Raw genomic sequence first — 20,801 nt, 5'->3', positions numbered from 1 at the left:
TCTTTCAGAGCTTATTAAGTTAGCTCATAGTAAAACCATTTGTTGCTTTGTTTTCAACCTCATTCTTTCCAGAAGAAAAATTCTGGACTGTCAGTTAAAAGAGCAAAGCGGTGTCTTTGGTTGCAGTGCTGAGGTCTGTATAGCCCTAGATGAAGACTGGCATTCATCTTGCATGTTCTGTTCTAGGTGGTAACAGAGTCATTTGGTTTTGGTCTTAAGGAAAGTAGCTGTCATGCAGAGTTCAGCTAGTTGTCTAAAACCTTTTTTAATTTAGGACAGAGATTGGTGTATTTAACCCTCCCCTGGATCTACTTCGAAAAGTTCCTTTACATAATCTTGCTAAAAACATATCCTCTAACATGACAAATAAGAAAATCTCAGTTGTGTTGTTGAAAGCATAAATTTTTCCTAAAATTCAGAAATGCAACTACCTTTTCATTTTCTCAGTCACCCTGCTCTCTTGTATTGCACTGTGTAAAGGGTCTACTTTTCATATTAAATAAACGTAATTTATATATTGTGGGTATGTACATTATTTCAGTGAAGGAAGCAAAATAATTTTAAGACATGACAGCTTCATCCATGCACTTCCAATTTTATATTCCTTAGCCTTATATTGACTGGCGCTGGTATGCCCAGCTGCCTGACATTTCTGCACTTTTGTGCCATTGGAAATCAAGATAGTTTGGTAGGATATGGCTGCTGCGTGGTGACTCTCACGGCTGGTTTTGTTAGACCAAAGGCAGTGTTTCATGCTGGAGCTGAATGGCATCAATGTCACATCAGCAAAAAAAAAAGTTCTTTGATGCAAACCTGGCACGGCGAAATAGAAGACCTGCGTGACCTAGCTGACTCTGTGTGATTGCTGATAAAAGAGCTGGGAGAGAGTGAGTAAAACTGAAGATAACGGAGTACCGGGGGATTCTGATGTTAATCACAAGGGTAGGGCTGAAGAGCAGTGTGGTGGTTTTGCCCATTCAGGCTGCTCCTGGAGCAGAGAGGGACCCGTCTGTCCCAGCTGGATCGATCCGTGACAAAAGGAAAGACCCAGCGCACACAACGGGCTTGAGCAGAGGGAGAAAATGCAAGTAGGGGACAAGAACTGGGGCAGGGAAAGACACCCCGACTCCTGCGGTAAAGGGGGGACACATTTGATGAGAAACACCTGGAAAGAAATAGGCAAACCAGATGGAAAAAGATTATTATTTGCTATAGATGTGCTCTGAAGTCCCTGTCCAAGGGTCTGAGGCATGAAGGTGTCTAGTGTATGGGGTTTTCTTTCCTCTCTCCTCACGCCTTTATTAACAGCCAAAATACGGAGCTGGTGAATCCTACCCGACACTGGGAGACCTTTTGGGGAATGTTGCAGCGACTTGCTCAATCTCAGGCTCAAATTTAATGCCCACAGAAGTCAGGTCTGTACCTCGGGCCCACTGCTGGGAGAGGGTGTCGTCTGCTTTGGTCACGGAGGAGGTGTAAGAGCTGCGAGGGAGCAGCTTTCAGTCTTCCTGGAGGTGCAGGAGGGACATCTGGGAGCTTGACCCCGTGTAACGTTCAGCAGGAGAGCCTGGATCGTTGCTGAGCTATCTTCCCAAGGCTGCTCTGTGCTTTACAGGCTTTAGTTTAGAAGTATTAAGAAAGTATCATCTGAGCATCATTTTAAGAAACAGTTGTGGCCATGTGGGCCTGAGGTACTTGTTACTGTGTTGTCTCCCTGTCTGTAGAATACCTGGCTCCTCGCCCCATGTGCATTGCAACTTATTTCTTGCCGTCCCTTTCCAGCAGTGAGACCTTCGCCCTTCACTCGGCATCTCCCACGATGCCCCTTTCCACACCAAGCATCCCAGTGCCTCCTCATGAGGCTCTTCTCCAGGGAGCTCTCTTCTCTGCAGTCTGATTTAGCCTGATAATGCTACAAGAAATTTGAGGAGAAATAGTTGGTTGCAGTTCTGCATCCTTAAAATGTTGTTTACATTAGCGTTCACCTGTGGTGAGCATTATTTTCATTGTATTTTACCCCTTTGCCCTGCTATCCTTTCCTTTCCTCTGGACGTTTCAGAGGTTACCTAAATAGAAACAATCGCTTCCAGCCTTTGTGGCTGGGAAGGGAAATCACTCGCAGCGTGATCCCCTTGCGCTGAACTGCCGGGAGCTGGTAACGGCCAGGCTGTCTCAAATCTTTAGCACGTTCATATTAAAAGCAGCATTGTTTATAAGGGAAATGTTATTTCTATTACAGTTTGCTGCTTAGTGCCAAGCAAAATTTGACATTTAAGTATGTCCAAAAGGTTATTTAAAAGTCTCCTACAAAGAAGCCTATAACAAAATGTCCCATAATAGTTTGCATACCATTGCTGAACACTTATGACAAATTTTTCCTTAACTTGCAAGAGAATTACTGCGCCTGTGTGTGAGGCCTTGTCAGGGTCAGTTTTTCTTTAATATTCCTTCAACTTCTCTCCTATTTTCATCAACACATGCCACCAACTGATGTAAGTTTAACTGTGTCATGGCATATGAATGATAACAAAGTGGAGGACAAGTATGTAAACTGCTCATCAGTATAACGGACAATTTTATTTTATTTTTTGCAAGTTTAAGGATCTTACGAGGACAGCTATTGTAGTGATTCAACAAATGATGGTACTATCAAGTTGTCAGGCAGAGGTTCTCCAAGTTACTTCATAACCTAACTTGAAACCAGTGTTAAAAACAGGTCTGTTTCTTCATTCTTCTTCTTGGATATTTTATATTTGTATGTATCCCAAGCACTGCAACTGTCGACAGACAGGTCAAAACAGTAAGAAGAACATGGTTATTCCTTAAATAGTTTGTCTGTCCATTTCTCTAAATTAGAAAGTGGATTGTATAATGCCAAAATACAGCAAAGGAGAAAGAGATGTTAACCTACTCATTGGAAATTTGCACATCTGTACACACATCTGTACGTGTGTCAGTGAGATCGCTTTACCCATCTTGCCAAAAATGGCTAGTAAAACAACAACTTATAAATAGTAAATTTTACTCAAAAATATCCTTGCAGGACTTTAAGCTGGTTTAGAATTGCTTTAATGCAGATTTATGTTGCGTCAGAGCTAAATAATTGATGGATATTGGTGGAATTTGGGGAACGGTGGTGGTGGTGTTTGTTGGTTTGGTTTGGATTTTCAGTGATAGTTATCATCTGTTAAATAAGTCATTGAAACATGGGAGATTCTTTTTTTGGGGGCCTTCTTCCGTAACCCATGCACATGAGTAACTCCTGTGAATCTTGAAACACTTTCAGTTCCAGTTACACTAGTCATAGCAAGTCTCTCCAGTAGCGCTAAAAAAAGTTGGTTTCTGTTCTTGATGCTAGACATTTAAAGCAGATTCTCTTTCTTAACAGAGGAGGAGTTTATTGCTCAGATGAAATGAAGCTCTAGCAATAAATAAATAAATTTTAAAAATACGTTGAGAGTGATTGGTGATCAGTATAGCTGCACGTACGTCAGCTGCCCTTGCGGTGTTAGCTCCACCCTAGGTATTGATAGCTTACAGAGACAGGCTGCTAAGAAGTTTTTCACTTCTTGTGTTAGGCATTAACGGAGCGAAATCGAGGTGGAATGTATAATCTATGTTTATTTTACAGTTCAGGAAAGAAGTGTCTCAAGAACTGTGTTCTTGCGGGTAAAGCTTTTAGCTAAAAAATGTTTCTCCTATGTTTTGCATCATACAGGAGAGAAGCTGCACGACTGATCAATAGTGTTTTTCGTGTAGATGACAATGATGCTATACAATGGGGTTTTATAGCGATCACCTGACAGCCATAGCTGAGCAGTACGTAGAAAGACAACTCCTAATGGACATTTACTGGCTGTCACTCTGTAATCATTTCCCACCAAAAGTGCATTGTCCTGAAATATAATTGAAATAAAATAGGCACTGTGCTGCTGTAAATCTAAATAGCTCGAAAATAGTAGGCTAGACTCCTCCAGCATGCTGACGACATTTTAATGGAAACATAAATACCATAATCATATGCTTTTTGCATGCATTTTGCCATTAAAAAGAAAAAATGTTCATTTTAGAAGGGAGACCTTTATGAACTGGTTCCTTTTCTATCAGAAGTGGCATCAAGTTATGTCAAAGGAATATTTGGGAACTATTTTCAGTTATTTTCAACCCCACTTGCTTTAACTGTCATCTGTTTGGTGCGACTCTGCAAGATGCTGTTTTTAAGGTCACCACATACTTTGCTTGCTGCTTTTCCAAAAAGAAAGGGAGAACATTTTATTAAGATGTTAACTTTTATTCGCTCAGTGGTATCTTTGTGCGTAAATTGGCATGAGAGTAATGAATCCCAGAAACTGGAAAGAAACACTCTAATATAATATAGGAACATGTGAAAATTGAAATAAGCAGAACCTGTCTTTCTAGTGTGTGTAAAATAACTCTTAGCAATAGCAGAATGGGTCATGAAAGCTATGAAATACTATATTGCCATGCCTGGATAAATATTTGTTAAAAAAACAGGGCGCTTGTGCAGCTATATTAAACTTCTTTATTGGTAGTGTCAGTGACAGGAGCGTTCTGAAGTCTGTGGGATCATTTATGCATAGGAATCTGAGCTTACTGCCAGGCCCACCAGAGATGGAGATAGGAGTTATTACTCAGGGTGATGCATCCTGTAAATACTAGGGTATTTCTTGTTTCTTCAATGAAGAGATTTTTTGACAGTTCTGGAAGTTGACTTGAAGAGCACTTTCATGAAGGGAAAGGCCATGGCACTGTAAACCATCTCACCAACGATATTTAAAACCTGCAGAGCTGTGCAGAAGGGTAACAACCTAGCTTAAATAAGATGATGAGTAAGCTCTTCCCTCCTTCCTCTGTTTACTTCTCTTTGCTGATGTGGAAGTGTTTTCCTGTGCCTGGAACCCTTGTTCTTCGTTGTTTATCACCCTCTGCCGTCAGCAATGTTTCAGAAATTAATAGTAATAGTTTTTAAATCTTTGTTTTCCAGTGAGTGTCACCCTTCTGTGGCATAGTGAAACTTCATTCCTGTGAGAATCTGGCTTCTGGAAAGACTTTCCTGGCCTAGAAAATGGTACATATGTCATTATGGGATAATCAAACAGACTTTCCAAGACAACCTGCTGGAGAGCAGTGGGTTAATGAACTATTTGCAGTTCTCTAACGTGTAAAACTGAAAATAATGCTGGGAAGTCATTGTGATATTTTTCCTCCTCTGTCTGTGATAACCCGGAGAAGGATTAGTTAGAGCCTCCGTGAGACTCTTCATGGGGTTTAATTTCACTTTAGCGCTAACACATTGGGTTTTTTTGTTCCGCTACCCTTCATCCTATAAGCCAGTAATCCTTGCCCCCAGGACTGCCTAAAAATTAGCTTGGTCTCTCATAGACCCGTATATTTAGAACCCAATAGACACTATTAGCATTGGCATTTTATTATCTTAGGTTGGTTGTTTTCTTTTGTTCTTCCATCTTGATAGAATATAAGACAAGTTTTAATATAAATTCATGAGGATTTATGTAGGCTCCCTATTGTGAAAGTATGCAATTGCACTCCCTGTTTGGGTTACCACGTTGGAGGAATAAATGGCAGACTTACAGTGAACTCTATTCAACTCTCCCATTTTAATTACTTGAAAGTCCTGGTTTCTTTCTGAATAGATACCAAGCCCTGATACTGTTGTGAGAACCACGTCTTTCTCCGTTTACCACAGCTGCAGCCTCACTTAAACCCCGGTGGTTTTGCTTCCTCTCTCTCCTCCAGTCAGCTTGCCGTGTAATCTGAAGTGTGACACCTATTTGTTTGTTTTTACAAAAGCAGCCCGAGTTGTTAGTACCTCTACAAATGGTTGCAGTGGGAAAATGCACAGAAAGATAAGAGAGAGATGAACTTCCCTCTCCGGGTTACAAAGCGAGGGGGTGAAGGGGGGCCCAGCCGAAGGTGCCCTTAGTGCCCCTGACCTGAGCGACTGCTGACGAGCTCCCTGAGATGGAAATCAGCAGTATCTGTTCAAGTTTGCAATTTTCAGTTCTTTAAGTGCAGCTAATGCTTTTGATTAGAGACTGTACTTATAAAGGGTAGATCAAAACCTGTCACTTTTCATCCATTTAAGGCCATAATATGTATTAGGATTTTAAATATGTTGTAACTAAAGTATGTATAATATTTTTCATTGGTATATTAGTGCAATTTGCACACAGATGTAGACCAGTTGGGTGTTTTCTTGCTTGTAGGAAAAAAGAGAACCACGTTTACATTTTTCAGATGGTAGAAGGCAGCATTTAATTAAAAAAAAAAAAAGAAAAGAGTACTTAACTTCTGTATCCTAGTATGAAACAAAACATGATGTAAAAACTAGAAAAGGCAATGTCTTGGGCATCGAATGGTTATTGTATGGCTCAGGATTGCAGTCCAAAAAACCAGCTGCGTGTGTAACATGCACATCTTTATTTCCCACTAATGCCATCAATTCAGTTTGAAGTTCTTCATCCTGAGAAAATTATGTACACAGAGCTGAAAAAGCAGAGGCTCTCCCGTTCATTAAATGAAGCGCTTTGATCCTACCAGTGTAAACTGTTAAAATCTGTTCTTTGCTAGTCCCGCTAACCAAAATTTGGATTGCGAACTGATGTTATGCAGCACTTGAACACCATAATTTAATCAGTTTAATTTGTTGTTGCTCTTGAATGTGGCCCTTTCTAAATAGAATACAAATTTATGATTCTTCTATCTTTTATGTCCCTCCAGTCAACCCATCTGTTCCTCTTTGGTGAAGGATTCAGGCTTCTCCTCTCCAAACATTTAAAAGAGCCCGGGGTTTTGCATGGTCGAGTTGTCTGATCAGAGCGGAGGGGTGCACAGGCAGAGCTTGGAGGGAGTGCTGTGTCTTCACTGAATCCTGTCTCTCCACTTGCTAAAACCAAATACACATTTTGAAGTTAGGTCTTTAATTTAATGTAGGTTAATGGATGAAAAGTAAAATAAAAATTATTTTTTTATTTATGTTCTTCTAATATTGGAGTGGTTTGGAGGGTTTTTTGCCCCGTTCTTTTTTTATGAATGGTATCTCCTTCACAGATGAGACAAACTATATTTAACTACATTGTTTATCCTTATGGCCAGTCTTGTTTGTTTCTGTATGTGACTTAAAAAGCATCCTGCTTACGGTCGAAGTAGTTTGTCACTGGTGGAAGTGGTGGAGTCTAATTGTGGGGAGGAATCCTCTGCAGTAAATTTTAGGAAGGGAAAGAACATCACTACACATACTTGGGGGGTGGTTACTTCCTTTAAACATCTTGTAAACTCATTGAATGAGTGCTTATAAAACATACCACACTGGCAACCCTGGAAATTGAGAAATTGCTGAAATATCTCATTTCATTTTGTTCTTGGTTGGAAAGCTAAAAAACCAATGCTTTTCCACTCGTCACTCAGAAAACAGCGTATATTACTGCAGCCTTATACTTCATAGCATATTGTTAAAGAATTGCTTTATAAGGTGTTTGAAATCTTGTTCCTTAAGGCTCAAGCACTATGATGTGAGACATTAAAAAGTTTCTTGCATGACCTATTTTATATGATTATGTATTTCTGAAAAATGTTGTTCTAACATCAGACTTATTTACTTGCCATTAATTTTTTTTTTTGTTCCTTATAAACGCTAGTGACATTTAAATAGCTTTTCAATCTGATGCATTCACAGAATTCTTTCTTACATGATGGATATATGAAATGTTATTACAGTAAATAGATCACATACTTGTAATGGATAGGTAATTTCATCTGCCCACAGCTTAGACAGTGATATAACATATAAGACTTAATTTATGAAAGAAAAAGCAAAGGAGCAGATTTTGCTTCATTTTAACTTTTGTGTATAGTTTTGTAACAATAATGCACGGCACGCCTGAGTTGCATCGCATTCTGTAATGAAATGTCCTCTGTGTTCAGTCTCGATTACAGCCTTCCCTCGTTCCTGGGTTTCCCTTTAAAAGGGAGCACAGTACAAACTGGGATGAAAAGAGAACGCTGAATTTCTACTGCCAGCATTTTAAAAAGCAATTAGAATCTGTACAACTTCAAGGGCTGTGAGAACTAATGTCCCTCAGACTTCTCATTTCCACTCATCTTTGGGAAGGAAATGTATTTGCAGAAGACCCCAGTACCCGCAGTTACAGGCCTCCTAGGTAGTAGGAGTAATTGTCCTGAAAGCTCTCTGACCTGGCAAACAAAGGAGACAAAAAACAGTAGCATCGGTCTTTATTTCCTGAGACATAGTTCATGGCTCATTAATAGCTGTAGTATATATTACTGGGTATTGTACGCTGCAGAGGAAACAAGCACAAGCTCCCTGTCATTACTATGTAATTGTATTAGTAGATATAGTGTAAAAAAAAAGAAAAGAAAAAGGAAAAGAAAGAGAAAGTTTAACTATATATTATTTTGTACATCATCTTAAACTGTGCTGTGTCTGCTTGCATAAGATAAACTCTATGCATATTTGCTAAAATGTTGTCAAATTAACCCACCCGTTTCTAAGGATTGCTAAATGCCCATCAAGGAATGGAGGGATGCATTGAAGCTATTTTAATTAGCAAAGTGTGATTTAAAGGTTGCTAAAATCAAAAAGAGCTTATTCATTTTTCATCAATAATCATTTTCCTTAATATTTCATCAAAACCTGCTGATTCGGAGACCACCTTCTGGGCTTTGATTCATTATGACTGCAGACATAATTTAATTTTTCCCCCTTCCTCATTCTGTGATATGCTCTTTCATCTTTGAGACATTGTTAAGATGTTTCTAACATTCACAGATTGCTAATTGATCCAACTTTTTCAAAACTGTACTTAAGACAGAGTCTTCTTTTCTGTGGAAGCAATTTTCCATGCATTTGCTTTTACTAATGTTTTCTTCAATCTCTGTATCTGATAAAGTATAAATTCTCAAATTGATATGTTAAAAATTGAGGACATGTATAGTTTTATAGATGGCAAGTGAGGCAAAAATATGAGAGATGATAGAGGGAAATTAAGAGAGTTGGTACAGTCAGTAAGATTGCACAGTCACTAAGTAAGTTAGGCCTTTATAGTTCATTTAAAACTAACTTGGAATTAAATCAGTGCTTTAAGTAATGTTTTTTATCTAAATCTTTGGGGGATCATGAAGAAAAGCAATTATGGGAATTTATGCAAAGGCATTTTGTGAAAGGATGTACAATTAAAAGAAATTGCTCCTTTCACTTTAGTAGGGCTGTTCATCTAAGTTTTGTCTACATTATCATACTCCGGTAATTTCTAGTCCCAAAATGCACTTGTGTTACTATTTTAAGTTGAGATTCATAACCCGTCTCTTCTTGGAAGGTCTCCCTGTAGAGTAGTATCCAGGAAACTTTCCATTCGGGTACCGTGTTAAAACACGCGATGGTTGGTTACTCGGCGTCAGCAGAACGTAGTGAGTTGGAGCAGTCCAAGTGCCGTGGGCTGTACCCTGAGCCTTTTCTCTGGGTGGCTGGAAAACAGTCACAATCTTCATTTTCCTTTGCTCATCTCCCACGCGTGAAAAGCGTGTCTCAGTTAATGCCCGTTCTGTGCACACACTGTGATTTAGGGCAGGGCCATCTTTTTCTTTTCTTGTTTGTATCCATTTTCCTCAATCCAGTCTAATTAGAATTTCAAAAAATGTCCTCTACGTCTTGCTTAGATGGTCAGAGCTAAGTTGTTGTTTGTCCTCTTAAGCCACATTGAACAGTTGACGCAGACTGAATTTCATTAGCTTTCATTAGTTGCACTACTCTGATGTAGTTAAAATCGCTGCAGCTTAAGATGTCAGAATTTAACAGGAAAATAGGTAGAACTGAGATTCAGCGTCAGGAATAATCCTACTTTATTGGAGCTCAGGCTTATGTTTTTTAATATTCCTCCTCAGGTTCGGATGCCTCCCTTATCTATGTGGCATGTCATACGTGAGTGTGTGTCACATTCAGCAGAGCACGTACACACGTGCAGAATGAGATGCAGGTGCAGGAATGTGTTTCACTGGGGCAGAATTTTTATGTGTGCGTGTTTATGTCTGCCTACATTGATTTCTATAAAAAAAAAAAAAAAAAATCTTCTGTACAATTCCTCCGCTCCAGAGGAAGTGACCTCCAGAACTCATCTAGTCCAACCCTCTGCTCGGAGCAGCTTTGATCGGGTCAGGTTGTTCAGGGCTGTGGTTGTTTTATTCAGGTTGATATTCCTGAATATCTCTGAGGACGGAGATTTCATCCAGCTCCCTGGGTGCCTGTTCCAGTATTTGACCAGCTTCATGCTATCTAAAAAAAGCAAAAGGAAAAAGAGAAAGCTTTTCATATCAGAATTTCCCGTGCTCCAGTTTGTGTCCATTTTCTCTCATCCTATTGTTGTGCAATTCTGAGAAGAGTCTGGTGTGGGGGAGGGTGGGAGGGGAATTAATTAATCACTTTGTGTAAGATTTGTATGAAAAAACAGATTCCAATTTTTCAGGCATCAAAAGAAATTTTTAAAATAATAAGGATTATCTTACAAAATAATACTTCATTATTATCATTGAACTTTTCCTTGAATGATTGCCAAAGTCGGTCGGCTTTTTTCTTAAAACACCTATTGTATTTCCGTATTTCAGAGTTACACGTAGGTATGTGGCTTGTTTCTCACAAATTGTTTTGAATATGTATATTGTCTTTTTCTCCACTTCTTCAAAACTTGGAAGAAAAAGTTTGAGGACAAAGTATAACTCTTCGTTCTTGAAATACAGGAAACTGCCTTTTCTCCTCTATGATGTCACAGGTTTTGTATTGTGCGTACAACATTCAGCTCCACCAAAAACAGCGCATCTGAAAGTACCTTTGAGGAACGACTCAGAGTCGTGTGTGCTGTTGGACTGCGTATGCTCCTTGTATGTACTTAGCTCTTGCTTTGCAGTCGGTCTCATTCTGCTGGTGGAGAATTGTGTTGCTCCTGCACGGGCAGGGTTGCTGCCATGTGGGACCTGCTGCTCTGACAGCCTCTCTGCTGCTAAAGGATTTTCAGTGTTTCTCTTTTAATACCAAGTTCCTGCAGCTCATCTGCACAATTTCCTGGACGAAAAGAGATCATAACTCCCAGGGAAATGATGCCGTGTTGGCAGGGAATCGTGAAACACAGGCTCCCAAGTGTTTCTCAAGGCCCTGCTCACCTACGTTTGTTCATGAGCTACAATTTGCAGATGGCGAGTGCTGTGGCATTGCAGGAGTGGAGCCTCAGGAGAGGCGGGTGCCTCCTGCCGAGCTGAAGGGCTGTACCGGAGGAGAGGGAGGGGGAAATGAAGCAACTCTCCTGTGGAGATCAGGAACGCTGCAGGAAGGTGTTCGGGGAGAGGAAGCTGCCTGCTGTGACAAAGGGGAGCCAGCTCACCCTCAAAAAAAAAAAAAGAAAAAAAAAGGAGAAGTCACCTGCCCTCCTCGTAAGCACAGATGAGGCATGAGGATGATCTATAGAAGGTTGTCGTTCATCTAGAGAGTGTATTTGCGAGAACCCTAAAGAACTTCATAACCTTTAATGGGGACCTGTAGTCAATAGAGCGACCATCTCACTCCACGGCCGATCCCCGCGCCACTCCCTGCACTGACAGGCAACCACCTGCACAGTGAAACACTGCTGCTCTTTAATTGCATATAAATCAGGGCCGGGGAGTGGAGACATGCCAGGAGAGTCTGGAAGGAGAATTTAAGTGAAAAAGGTAATTACCTGAGCTGGAACATGGCCAGAGCACCAAGGTTAACACCTGTACGCTTGTGAGAAGTGCCTGGTGATATTCTTCCAGAAACCATTTTCTACTGAGTTATAGAAAAGACCTTGTTAGTCACTTGGTCTGACTCCCTTTGTACACGGGATCGATTCCGACTGTGGTTTATTCCATCACTCGTGTAGTGCATATTCAGTCACTTGGAAATGGGGTTTGTCCACCAACTTTATGTGGAGCCATAGCCTACTCTCTTTCTTTTATTGCTCTTATTTGAGAAGACAATTGCCTGGTATTTAACCTAAATTTTTATTTTATTACCTCCATGTTCTCTTGAATGTACTAGGATCTAGGGCAGAAAGACATAAAGTGTCTGAAATTCCCAGTACCTATCTGAGAGTGTCCCTTGAGATCCTAAGGAAAGAGGAAAAAATTATTTTGGTGTGTGTTCCTCAGTCACAGAACAAGGTAGATTGATTCGCTGTTGCTGAGACCTCTGTTGTGCTATTTAGGCTGCTGCAAAGACAAAAGCTAGCTCAGAGGTCACCACATCACACCACAGAGAGACAAAACCTTACCATCTTCCTTTCCTTCTCTGTTTGGAGACAAACACAACATCTCTCCTTTTGTGAGCTTTGTTTAATAGTATTTTTCATATTTCACCCTCTTAGTTCATTACTCCATCTTCAGTCAATTTACATTTCCTGTGCAGAGCACTGGAGTACAGTTTGAAGCAACTCAACAGCCACATCCTCCAGTGTTCTGCCTGAGCAACTCAAACCTGCTTTTCACTGAGGAGATACGGAGAGCAGAGCTGCATGCTGCCTCCAGTCATACAAGAACTCTGAAAAGTATTTTTCAATTTATTTCTCAGTAAGATATTTATCTCATTTTATAATCCCCCATACTTTCATCTGAAGATGGCTAGCTCTTGAATACCTAGCTCTTGAACACTCTCTAGTAGGAGGAGAAATAAATTTTGTTTTGCTCTTGACCATGTTTTTGATGGGTGTTTTTCATTTGTAAGAAACCTACAGCATTTCACAAGGTTGCGCACAGTCTGTCCTAATTTCCTGTTATGCCTGTCGGCATTACCTGAACAGCTCTTCAGAGGAGGTATACAGGACATTGTGTCCGTTTGCTCATGTGAGACTCAAAGTGGACATCTAGAAGGAAAAGTTTCTTTCCTACAGGTTGAGCTAAGTCTCGGTAGCCGTGGCTGCAATATTTGTATTCCTTACAGATGGGCGCTGAAAAGGACTTCTGCACATTCAGCAGATGGTTACCCAATCTCTATTCATTTAAGCTAGGCGGTTTAAGATCTGATTTTTATTTTTTGTTGTTATTAGTTTTTACAGTTGATAGCATAGCGATCATTAATATTTCACTGACTCTTATAATAAAAAAGAATTCTATTGTAATATTAGAAGGAGATGTTGAAACTTGCGTGTGATTTTAAACTGCTGTGTACCCAGACTGACAATTTGTGCTAGCGTACAGGAAAGAAAAGGAGCTAAGAGAAGTTTAAAATCACGAGAGCAGAGGAAAGCAATTTTATACAGTAAATAAATAAGATATTAGGAAGGATGACATGAGGGAAGTGGTTGCTATGAGAGGAACATGTCAAAGTAGGAGGAAATGAAAGTTAGAAGCATCAGGCTGAGAACTAAAGAGTGCGAATGAGGTTGTGTGTCCGTGGCAAAAAGAGCTCTCAGACTGAGACTTGGAGATGAAAAGAAGTGGGGATGAAGGTAGTTATAGGGGGAAAAGAAAGGTAATTACATTTCAGCAGTCCTTAATCTATGTCATTAAGCTCCTCGGCTATGATATAATTCACACACAATTCACCAGAATACAACCAATTAAATTCTGCTGTAATACTTTTTCTCCCTGCATGAGCTTTCCTCCAGGATTCACCTGAGATTAGGCAAAGGCATCTGAGCTCATTTCTTCCCTCTCTGCAACTTCAGCAGTGCTGCAGATGCAAAAATGAAGCCTCGACTGCTGCATCCCGTCATCTAGATTCAGCTGCTCTTCCCTCCAGTATCACATCAGAACAATTTAAAGAGGCGTGAAACAGCAGGAGCTGCAATGTAGGTGCTTAGGTTCTCGCTGCTCGGTCACATTACTATCTTGCTGTATCTGCAAGGGTGTTGCAAACTTGATTAAAAAAATTAATGATGAGAAACAAAGGGATGAGCAAAGAGAACAAAAGAAAAAAGTGAAGAGAGCGTGGAAGAAGTTTATTGCATGCAAGTCATCCAATTATCCCTGAGAGCCCAAATCCCTTGTCTAATTGCCTAAGTTGATCCTTCAGGACTGAACGGATTAAATGAAATAGCAGGGCTGGTGGAAAGCAGCCTATGGGAGGCATTTTGTGAACAAGCTTGCATGAACAGCGGAATGGAGTTTCTGTTTGCTTCTGTTTGTCTGGGCCTTCTGTTATCAAAAGAGTAGCAAAGAATGAAAAATATGAGGGCTTTTGATTAGAAAATAGTCCCTTCGGCTCAGAGTTGAGGCACTGGGGAGTGCTGGAAAACCTATCCTGATGCTTTTTATGCTGTGCTAGTCTGTATGGTATATCTCTCTCCGGGATCATAAACTCTCACTTTACACTATATTAAGTTCATTTGAAAAACTGAGGGAAAAGAAAAACTTCTTTAAAATATCTCAGTACGAAATCACTAGGCACTGGAGAATGTCAGGATTGAGCTGGCGTTAAAACGAGAGCAGGCTGCAGCCCACATCGTTGTCTCACAGCAATCGCGTGTGCCAAACTCACAGCGGAGGGAAGACGACTGTCGGGCTTAATGTACCTTAAAGGACTTCTGTTTAATACATTCCTCTGCATACGCGCCAGATAAGGAAGAGTCCCATCTAATAGTCTAGTATCTCATCCTGTCATGAAAAATATCTCTGCAATTATGCCCTCCTAGACAACATCAACACCCCCCCTAACATCAAGGGGGAGAAGTATTAGGGTGAGAAAGAAAACACGTTAGAAGAGTGGAAGGCAGAGGAAATCAGTCGTCTTCCAGTCATTTCCTGTTGACCAAATCCTTCAGTTTTGCCCAGTACGCTGCACCGTGAAAGAGAACTTTCAGAACACAAACAAATCCTCAAGCAGTGATGCTGTCTCACTTTTATTTATATAATGCCACAGAGTGTGGTGCAGCGCTTCATAGCGTTTATAATAAGATCAGGTCATCTCCCATACAAATCTTGCAGTTGTTATGTGAAATGTTAAGGTGTAAGACAGCATTGGCTACAGAATGTTGCTACAGAAATGTTAGGTGGTTCATTTGGATGTCCTCAGGTGACATCCAGCTAAGAAATTAATTTCCTGAGAGAAACCCGCGGCAGAATGGAAACATTTTCTGAATTAGAAAGAGCTTAGCAGGGAAGACAGAAAAATAAAATGCTTTCTAAGCAGTCCTAAACCTGACTTACACCTGCTTACACCTTCCCTACTTACACCTCAAATGTTAGTGAAGAATAATAGTTTTTAAAATTCCTACTCAGTTATTTCATCAAAACCTCTTCCCAAGCCTGCTCTGTGGTGCACACTGAAATGATTCATGCAGTCATACCGTCCTGACTGAATAATTGATACATTTTGACAGGCTGAATGTACAATGCATTACATTTGCTTCTCAGTATATATATGATGATTAACGTAACTAGGTCTTACGTGTGCTCATCAAGGGGAGAAAAATGCCCCAAAGAGAATATTATTTGATGGTTCGATGAACTGAACTTTGATACTGCACTTAGACTGTTGATAGCATTAAGATAGTCGTGATGGTTTATGGATCTAGCTGTCAAATTAGAAAATTCCACTGAGTTAGAGAGAAAACCTGGTGAAATGCAGAGAATTTAAAGAAATGCCATTGACATGTTTAGATCCAAAATTCCTCTTCCCAAATTCTAGTCTTAGCTCCAGGAGGATGAATGGATATCTCTGAAATAGTCTGATTTAATATGGTTCCATCGCACCTAAATCTGTCGGGATGTGTCCTAGCCAAAGCCACAGAGGTTCCACAAAAAATAATTCAAAGCTTTAAAAAGGAGCTTATTCATGCCTAACTTAGAAAGCCAAGCTATCTATATAGTCAAAGGAGAGAACTGGTATCCTCAGGAGGGCAATTCAGAGCATCCAAGTGAGATAGCTTCAGGCAGAGTTGTAAATGCTCCCTAACCATACATATTAATCCTGCCCTGAGGTAATGACCCAATTACCAAGCTGATACGCACTCATTAAGTCCGAAGTCAACCAAGCTTCCTCTCTGTGCATGCTGCAAATGAAGTCCATTCATGAAGGCTTGGCCATCCGTAGCTCTCCAGGGATTGTTGGTTTTGCTCTTATGATGTTGTATACCCCGATGTCATGGTGCACGATCATCGCTTTTGCATCTAGCTTTACAGTATCAGAATGAGGTGCAGGAGTGCTGAGATTCTCATAAAATGGAGGCACTGAGGAGGAGATGCTCACACACGGTTAGTGTAGGTATTAAGAGACAGCAATCTATATATAGTGCATAGAGAGATCTCCACAGGGTAAATCAAAGCACTCCAGGAACATGCTTTTCTCAAATGTCTGTGCAGGGAATCTGGTTTTCATAACATACACACTAAAAATTAGACATGTGACTATCCCATGAAAGGCAAATGCAGTCCCCAAATGTGAATGTTCAGAGCAACTTTGGATGTCCTAAAGCACGCAAACCCAGCCTATAGCTCCAGTCAAGAAGGATGTGGTGCTGCTGTAGGTTCCTTTCATATCTGCTGTTCCTACGGAAGTAAGTCTTTGGGTAACTTAAATGACACTTAGATTTCCATGTTTAGGCATCTGAGTTGCTGATGCTCATTGAGTGACTTTTAGCTACAGTTCCAGTAGTCCGCAGTGGAAAGTTAAACCTGATTTGTCTACATGTAAGATCAGGATTAAAACCACTGCGCCTGCCTGTCCTTTCCTCTTGGTTTGATCATTCTCTGTCCTCGTTCCTGTGCGTAAGAGTGGAAAGTATTACACAGGAATGTGACAGTGTCTGGATGGCTACTGTGTACTCTCAAATACTCAATTGCACGTAAACGTTACAGCATTTAAATACCTGTAAATGCTAAATGTTCATATGTCAAACAAATACTATCTAAAGGATTTCATTTAGAGGAATTTAATCATCAAGTATTTGGACCTTTCTTTTGCCTCTCTGTCTTTATTATCTGGAAAGGGAACTTAGATTCATAACTGCTCTCACAAGCTGTTTTCTGGGACAGGAATATAGGCAAGAAGCAAAGCAGTGAAGATTCAGCTGATTGAATCTGGCCAGTTTTAGAATGTTTCTGGGCTTTTATTCTTCTAGAGACTCAAAAACTGTTAACTAAACACTACCTCTTTCACTAAATTCAAAGCTTATTTTTTCTTTTAAGGTGACTTAAATGAATAGATGTCTGTTATATCTTACCAGCTACTTTGTTTTGATGGCTGTTTAAATATCACAAACCCATAGACCTGATTACCAAATTGCTAGTTAGCTGGGTTTTATTTTGTTTTTAAGAAATGTGTTGTTTCCGTATTATACTATAAAAGTTGGTATGCTTCAGTGAAAATAATGCCTTAATTGTTGAATATCGTCTGTTTGTAGCTTTTGAGTAAACTCTGCTGTGCAGTCTCTACCTCCTCAAACCTGAGTTTGAAAAACAAAGATTTTCACAAAAAAATCACAGACATTTCCTCAGCAATTTCAGTTGCAGATGGTAGCCCTAATTTGTAGCTGAACCTCTGAATGGCTGCTAGAGAAGAAGTTGCCTTTCAAGGGCAAAATAGCAATTGTATGTAGTCATCTACTTATAAATGTTCCATTAATACCATTTACTCAAGCAAGATGAGAACCTTTTTTATAAAGACCATAAGAATTTTTGCTTTATGTAGATAATGTAGTATATGATAGGTTGGGGGAGACATTGTTCAGAGAATAATTTAAAACAGCATACGAGAATTCTGATATCTCAGCAACTGTAATATTGCCAAAGAAGTCATGGCATAATGTAGTCGATCCCTTAAAATGCAACAAGAGATTATTTTAAGATTTGTAATGGATTTTTTCTCACTTGATTATTATAATTGGCTCTATAAGTAATACATTTTAAATATTTTATGTTGGCAATGCCAGCATAACAAAGGACCTGACATGAGAGAAATGCAAATAGACTTTGTTTTACTTCATATGCAATAATTATTAATGGAAAATTGGTTCATAAATGATTTTCAAAAGGATACAAAAGATCTTACAAAAAGATCTTTTCAAGAGCTCGTCCTTGCTACTATCAGAGCTGCCCTGATGTGACGTAATAGGTTTCTCAAAAGAAGGAAATTCTCCCTATTACTATTGAATGAGGCAAAAATATTAGATTTACAGTGGAAGTGGAAAAGGCATTTTGTCTAGTGATAAGGAGGATGAAGCACTGGAACTCGATTGCCTGTAGAGGTTACAGATTTCTCCAACACTGGAAATCTTTATTGTCAGGTGAGGCTGGCATAACCAGGTACAGCTGACTTCCAGGTCCCTTCCAGCTCTACTCTTCAGCCAGGGAAAATCATTTGAATTCACTGAGCATTTTTGTGTTGACTGTTGTATTGTATAGACTCCCTGATGGAAAGTTACTGATTTTTTTTTTTTTCTAAGCACATTATTATTTTTTTGCTAGTCAGTAGGATTAGATGTTTTTTTTTTAGGAATACTCATTCCAGTAAAATCACTTTTTGTGTCATGCTAATGTATTTACGTACTAAGTTTTGGAGAATGTGTTTTTAGGATTAAGAGGACAGGAAAAGAAAAGGAGAGCTTTTTGAGGTGATAGCATTTATTGCAAGGACCCTTGTGCTAAATAGTTCAAAATGGAGTAAATTATCTTGCACTTAACATAAACTCAATATGTTGCAGAAAGTTGCAAATTCAGAGCTAATGCTCTGAAAATTTGTAAAGAAGTAACCTTGCCAAAGAGGCGAATGTTTAGCTTTTGTATGTCTGAAAAATAAAAGCTGTAACTACTACGTTTAAACTGCTGTTATAATAAATATTTTTAAATAAGTCTATTGCTTTGGGTTCTTTAAGAAACACCTCATTATTACTGCAGTGGTCTTCAGGGTGCTTTTAATCAGAAAATCATGTAAATTGGTAGACTGGTTGGCAGCTAATAGACTTCAAGCTTTAGATGAATTATTTTGTGCTCATACAAGTAATAGGCATATTAAATCTGAGGATTTCATCATCAAATCTCTAATACGAGTGAAACATATTGAATAGTGATACTTACCACTTGTAAAGTATTTTACTGCTTTGAAGCATTGCACAGACAGTTGTTATTGAAACCCTGTGAGGGCTAAGTTGTTATCTCTGCTTCAAGACAAAATATCGGCCCAGCTGAAGAAGTCTGTAATGCAAATTGCATTGACTGGAAGTGTGTATCAGGGAGGTTTCTTGATACGATTATACTCCTCCCTGGGTATTTGCCGTTGGTCACTGTTAGGAGATATGGAGCAGATGGACCTTTTCTGTGATCCAGTTCAACTGTTTTTGTTTCTTTTGAGGTAGAAAATTAAGTCACCAAAAAAAAGCATAAATAAGAAGTCTATAGTTTTGTGAACTTAATTGCACGTAGAATTTACTGGCTTCTTGAATACATTTGCAGGCACTTTGCAAAGCAAATAGGAATCATTCAATTAGATGTAAACATACACTGAGCAAGTCACCTGAGCTTTGCTTGTAGAAAATCAAAATCTAATGAATACATTCAAAGGGATCTACGGTGTAATTTGCCTCATCCTAAAGCAATGTCTAAGTAGGTCAACTGAATATGTCCTAACAGTCCTCTTTATGTTAACTGACTAAGATGAATAACACAGATAATAGATGTCTTTATTTTATTAGGTGAATCCCACTCTCTGGCTCCAGATACTCATGAAGTTGCTATTTAAATCTGTGACAATATGCCCTTTACTGACAGTGGTGAAGAACACTGCCCTACAGCTGCATGTAGTTATCATGCAAGTACCCAAATTTTATTTTGGGGGGTGGTGGACGGGTGTTTTTATTTTAGCGTTTCCACCGCTAATGAAGACAGGTGGTAGAAGATGAGCATGGGCTTTGGGTTTGTCTCTGAGGACTACCACTTCCAGCAGCCATAGTGAAAGTTACCACCACTCGCAAGCTGTCTGCTATTTTTTAGTGCCTCACCTACTGCTTAGTGTAGCACAGTTTAAGGCTGTGGAGGGGAATGGGAATGATGCAACTTGCATACTAAATTTTTCTGGCCAAATATTGTTTGCCACAGTTTTCTGACTGCTCTGTATTAAACTTCTCTAGGCTCACTTGCAGCTGTTTGCACCCCTTGACTATGTACTATCCTGCATCAGAGAATTGTTCTCAAGTCAAGCATGCAAAAAGCAGGGCATTCAAAAATATAAACCACATTTAAATCTTTTTTTCCCTGAATTAGCTGCCAGAATGTTGCGTGGAGGCTGTGTTGGGAGCCCAGTGCCGTACACCGCCTTCAAAGGGGAGCTTTGAGCTGGGTGTGTTGCCATTCCTGTTTCCAGACTGCACTGAAAGATCAGGCCCTGTGTCATGCACATATTTTGTAAGTGGTTTGTGCTGGTTTAGATTAAATTACGTTCCATCAGTGCTCTAGATTTTATTATCACCAAAAGAAACATTCAGTTCACCTGCCACTTAATCTCCCCTCTTCCTCCTCTCCTATTCAAGACTGAGAACAAATGTTGAATGAAATTATTTTAAACCCACACATTTGAGACATATTAAACTTAATCTTTCTTGTCCTAGGATGTTTGAAGTTGTCTGCTTTGTCAATTATCAACACATTGGCTTCTGCTGGACTTTATTCAGCGCTCTTCTGTTTCATTATAGAAAAGTAAATTAGAATTGTGGGTTTAGCATATATTTTCTCTCTTTTTATGATGTCTTTCTGAGAAATATGTTACATTTTTAAGTATTCAGATTTTTAATCGTCAACCTAAAATTTGT

The 20,801-nt window shown here is 39.5% G+C and overlaps 1 protein-coding gene across 11 annotated transcripts in view; it reads left to right on the top strand.

Moving 5' to 3' along the window:
• Window positions 1–20,801, top strand: part of PARD3 (par-3 family cell polarity regulator) — a 466,403-nt gene that overhangs the window by 366,644 nt on the left and 78,958 nt on the right. The gene's annotated exons all lie outside the window — the stretch shown is intronic.

This window comes from Rissa tridactyla, chromosome 2 (genome assembly GCF_028500815.1).
Source record: "Rissa tridactyla isolate bRisTri1 chromosome 2, bRisTri1.patW.cur.20221130, whole genome shotgun sequence".
In the NCBI taxonomy this organism is placed as follows: Eukaryota; Metazoa; Chordata; class Aves; order Charadriiformes; family Laridae; genus Rissa; species Rissa tridactyla.
The sequence above is the reverse complement of the archived record's forward strand: the minus strand, read 5'-3'. Positions and strand labels throughout refer to the sequence as shown.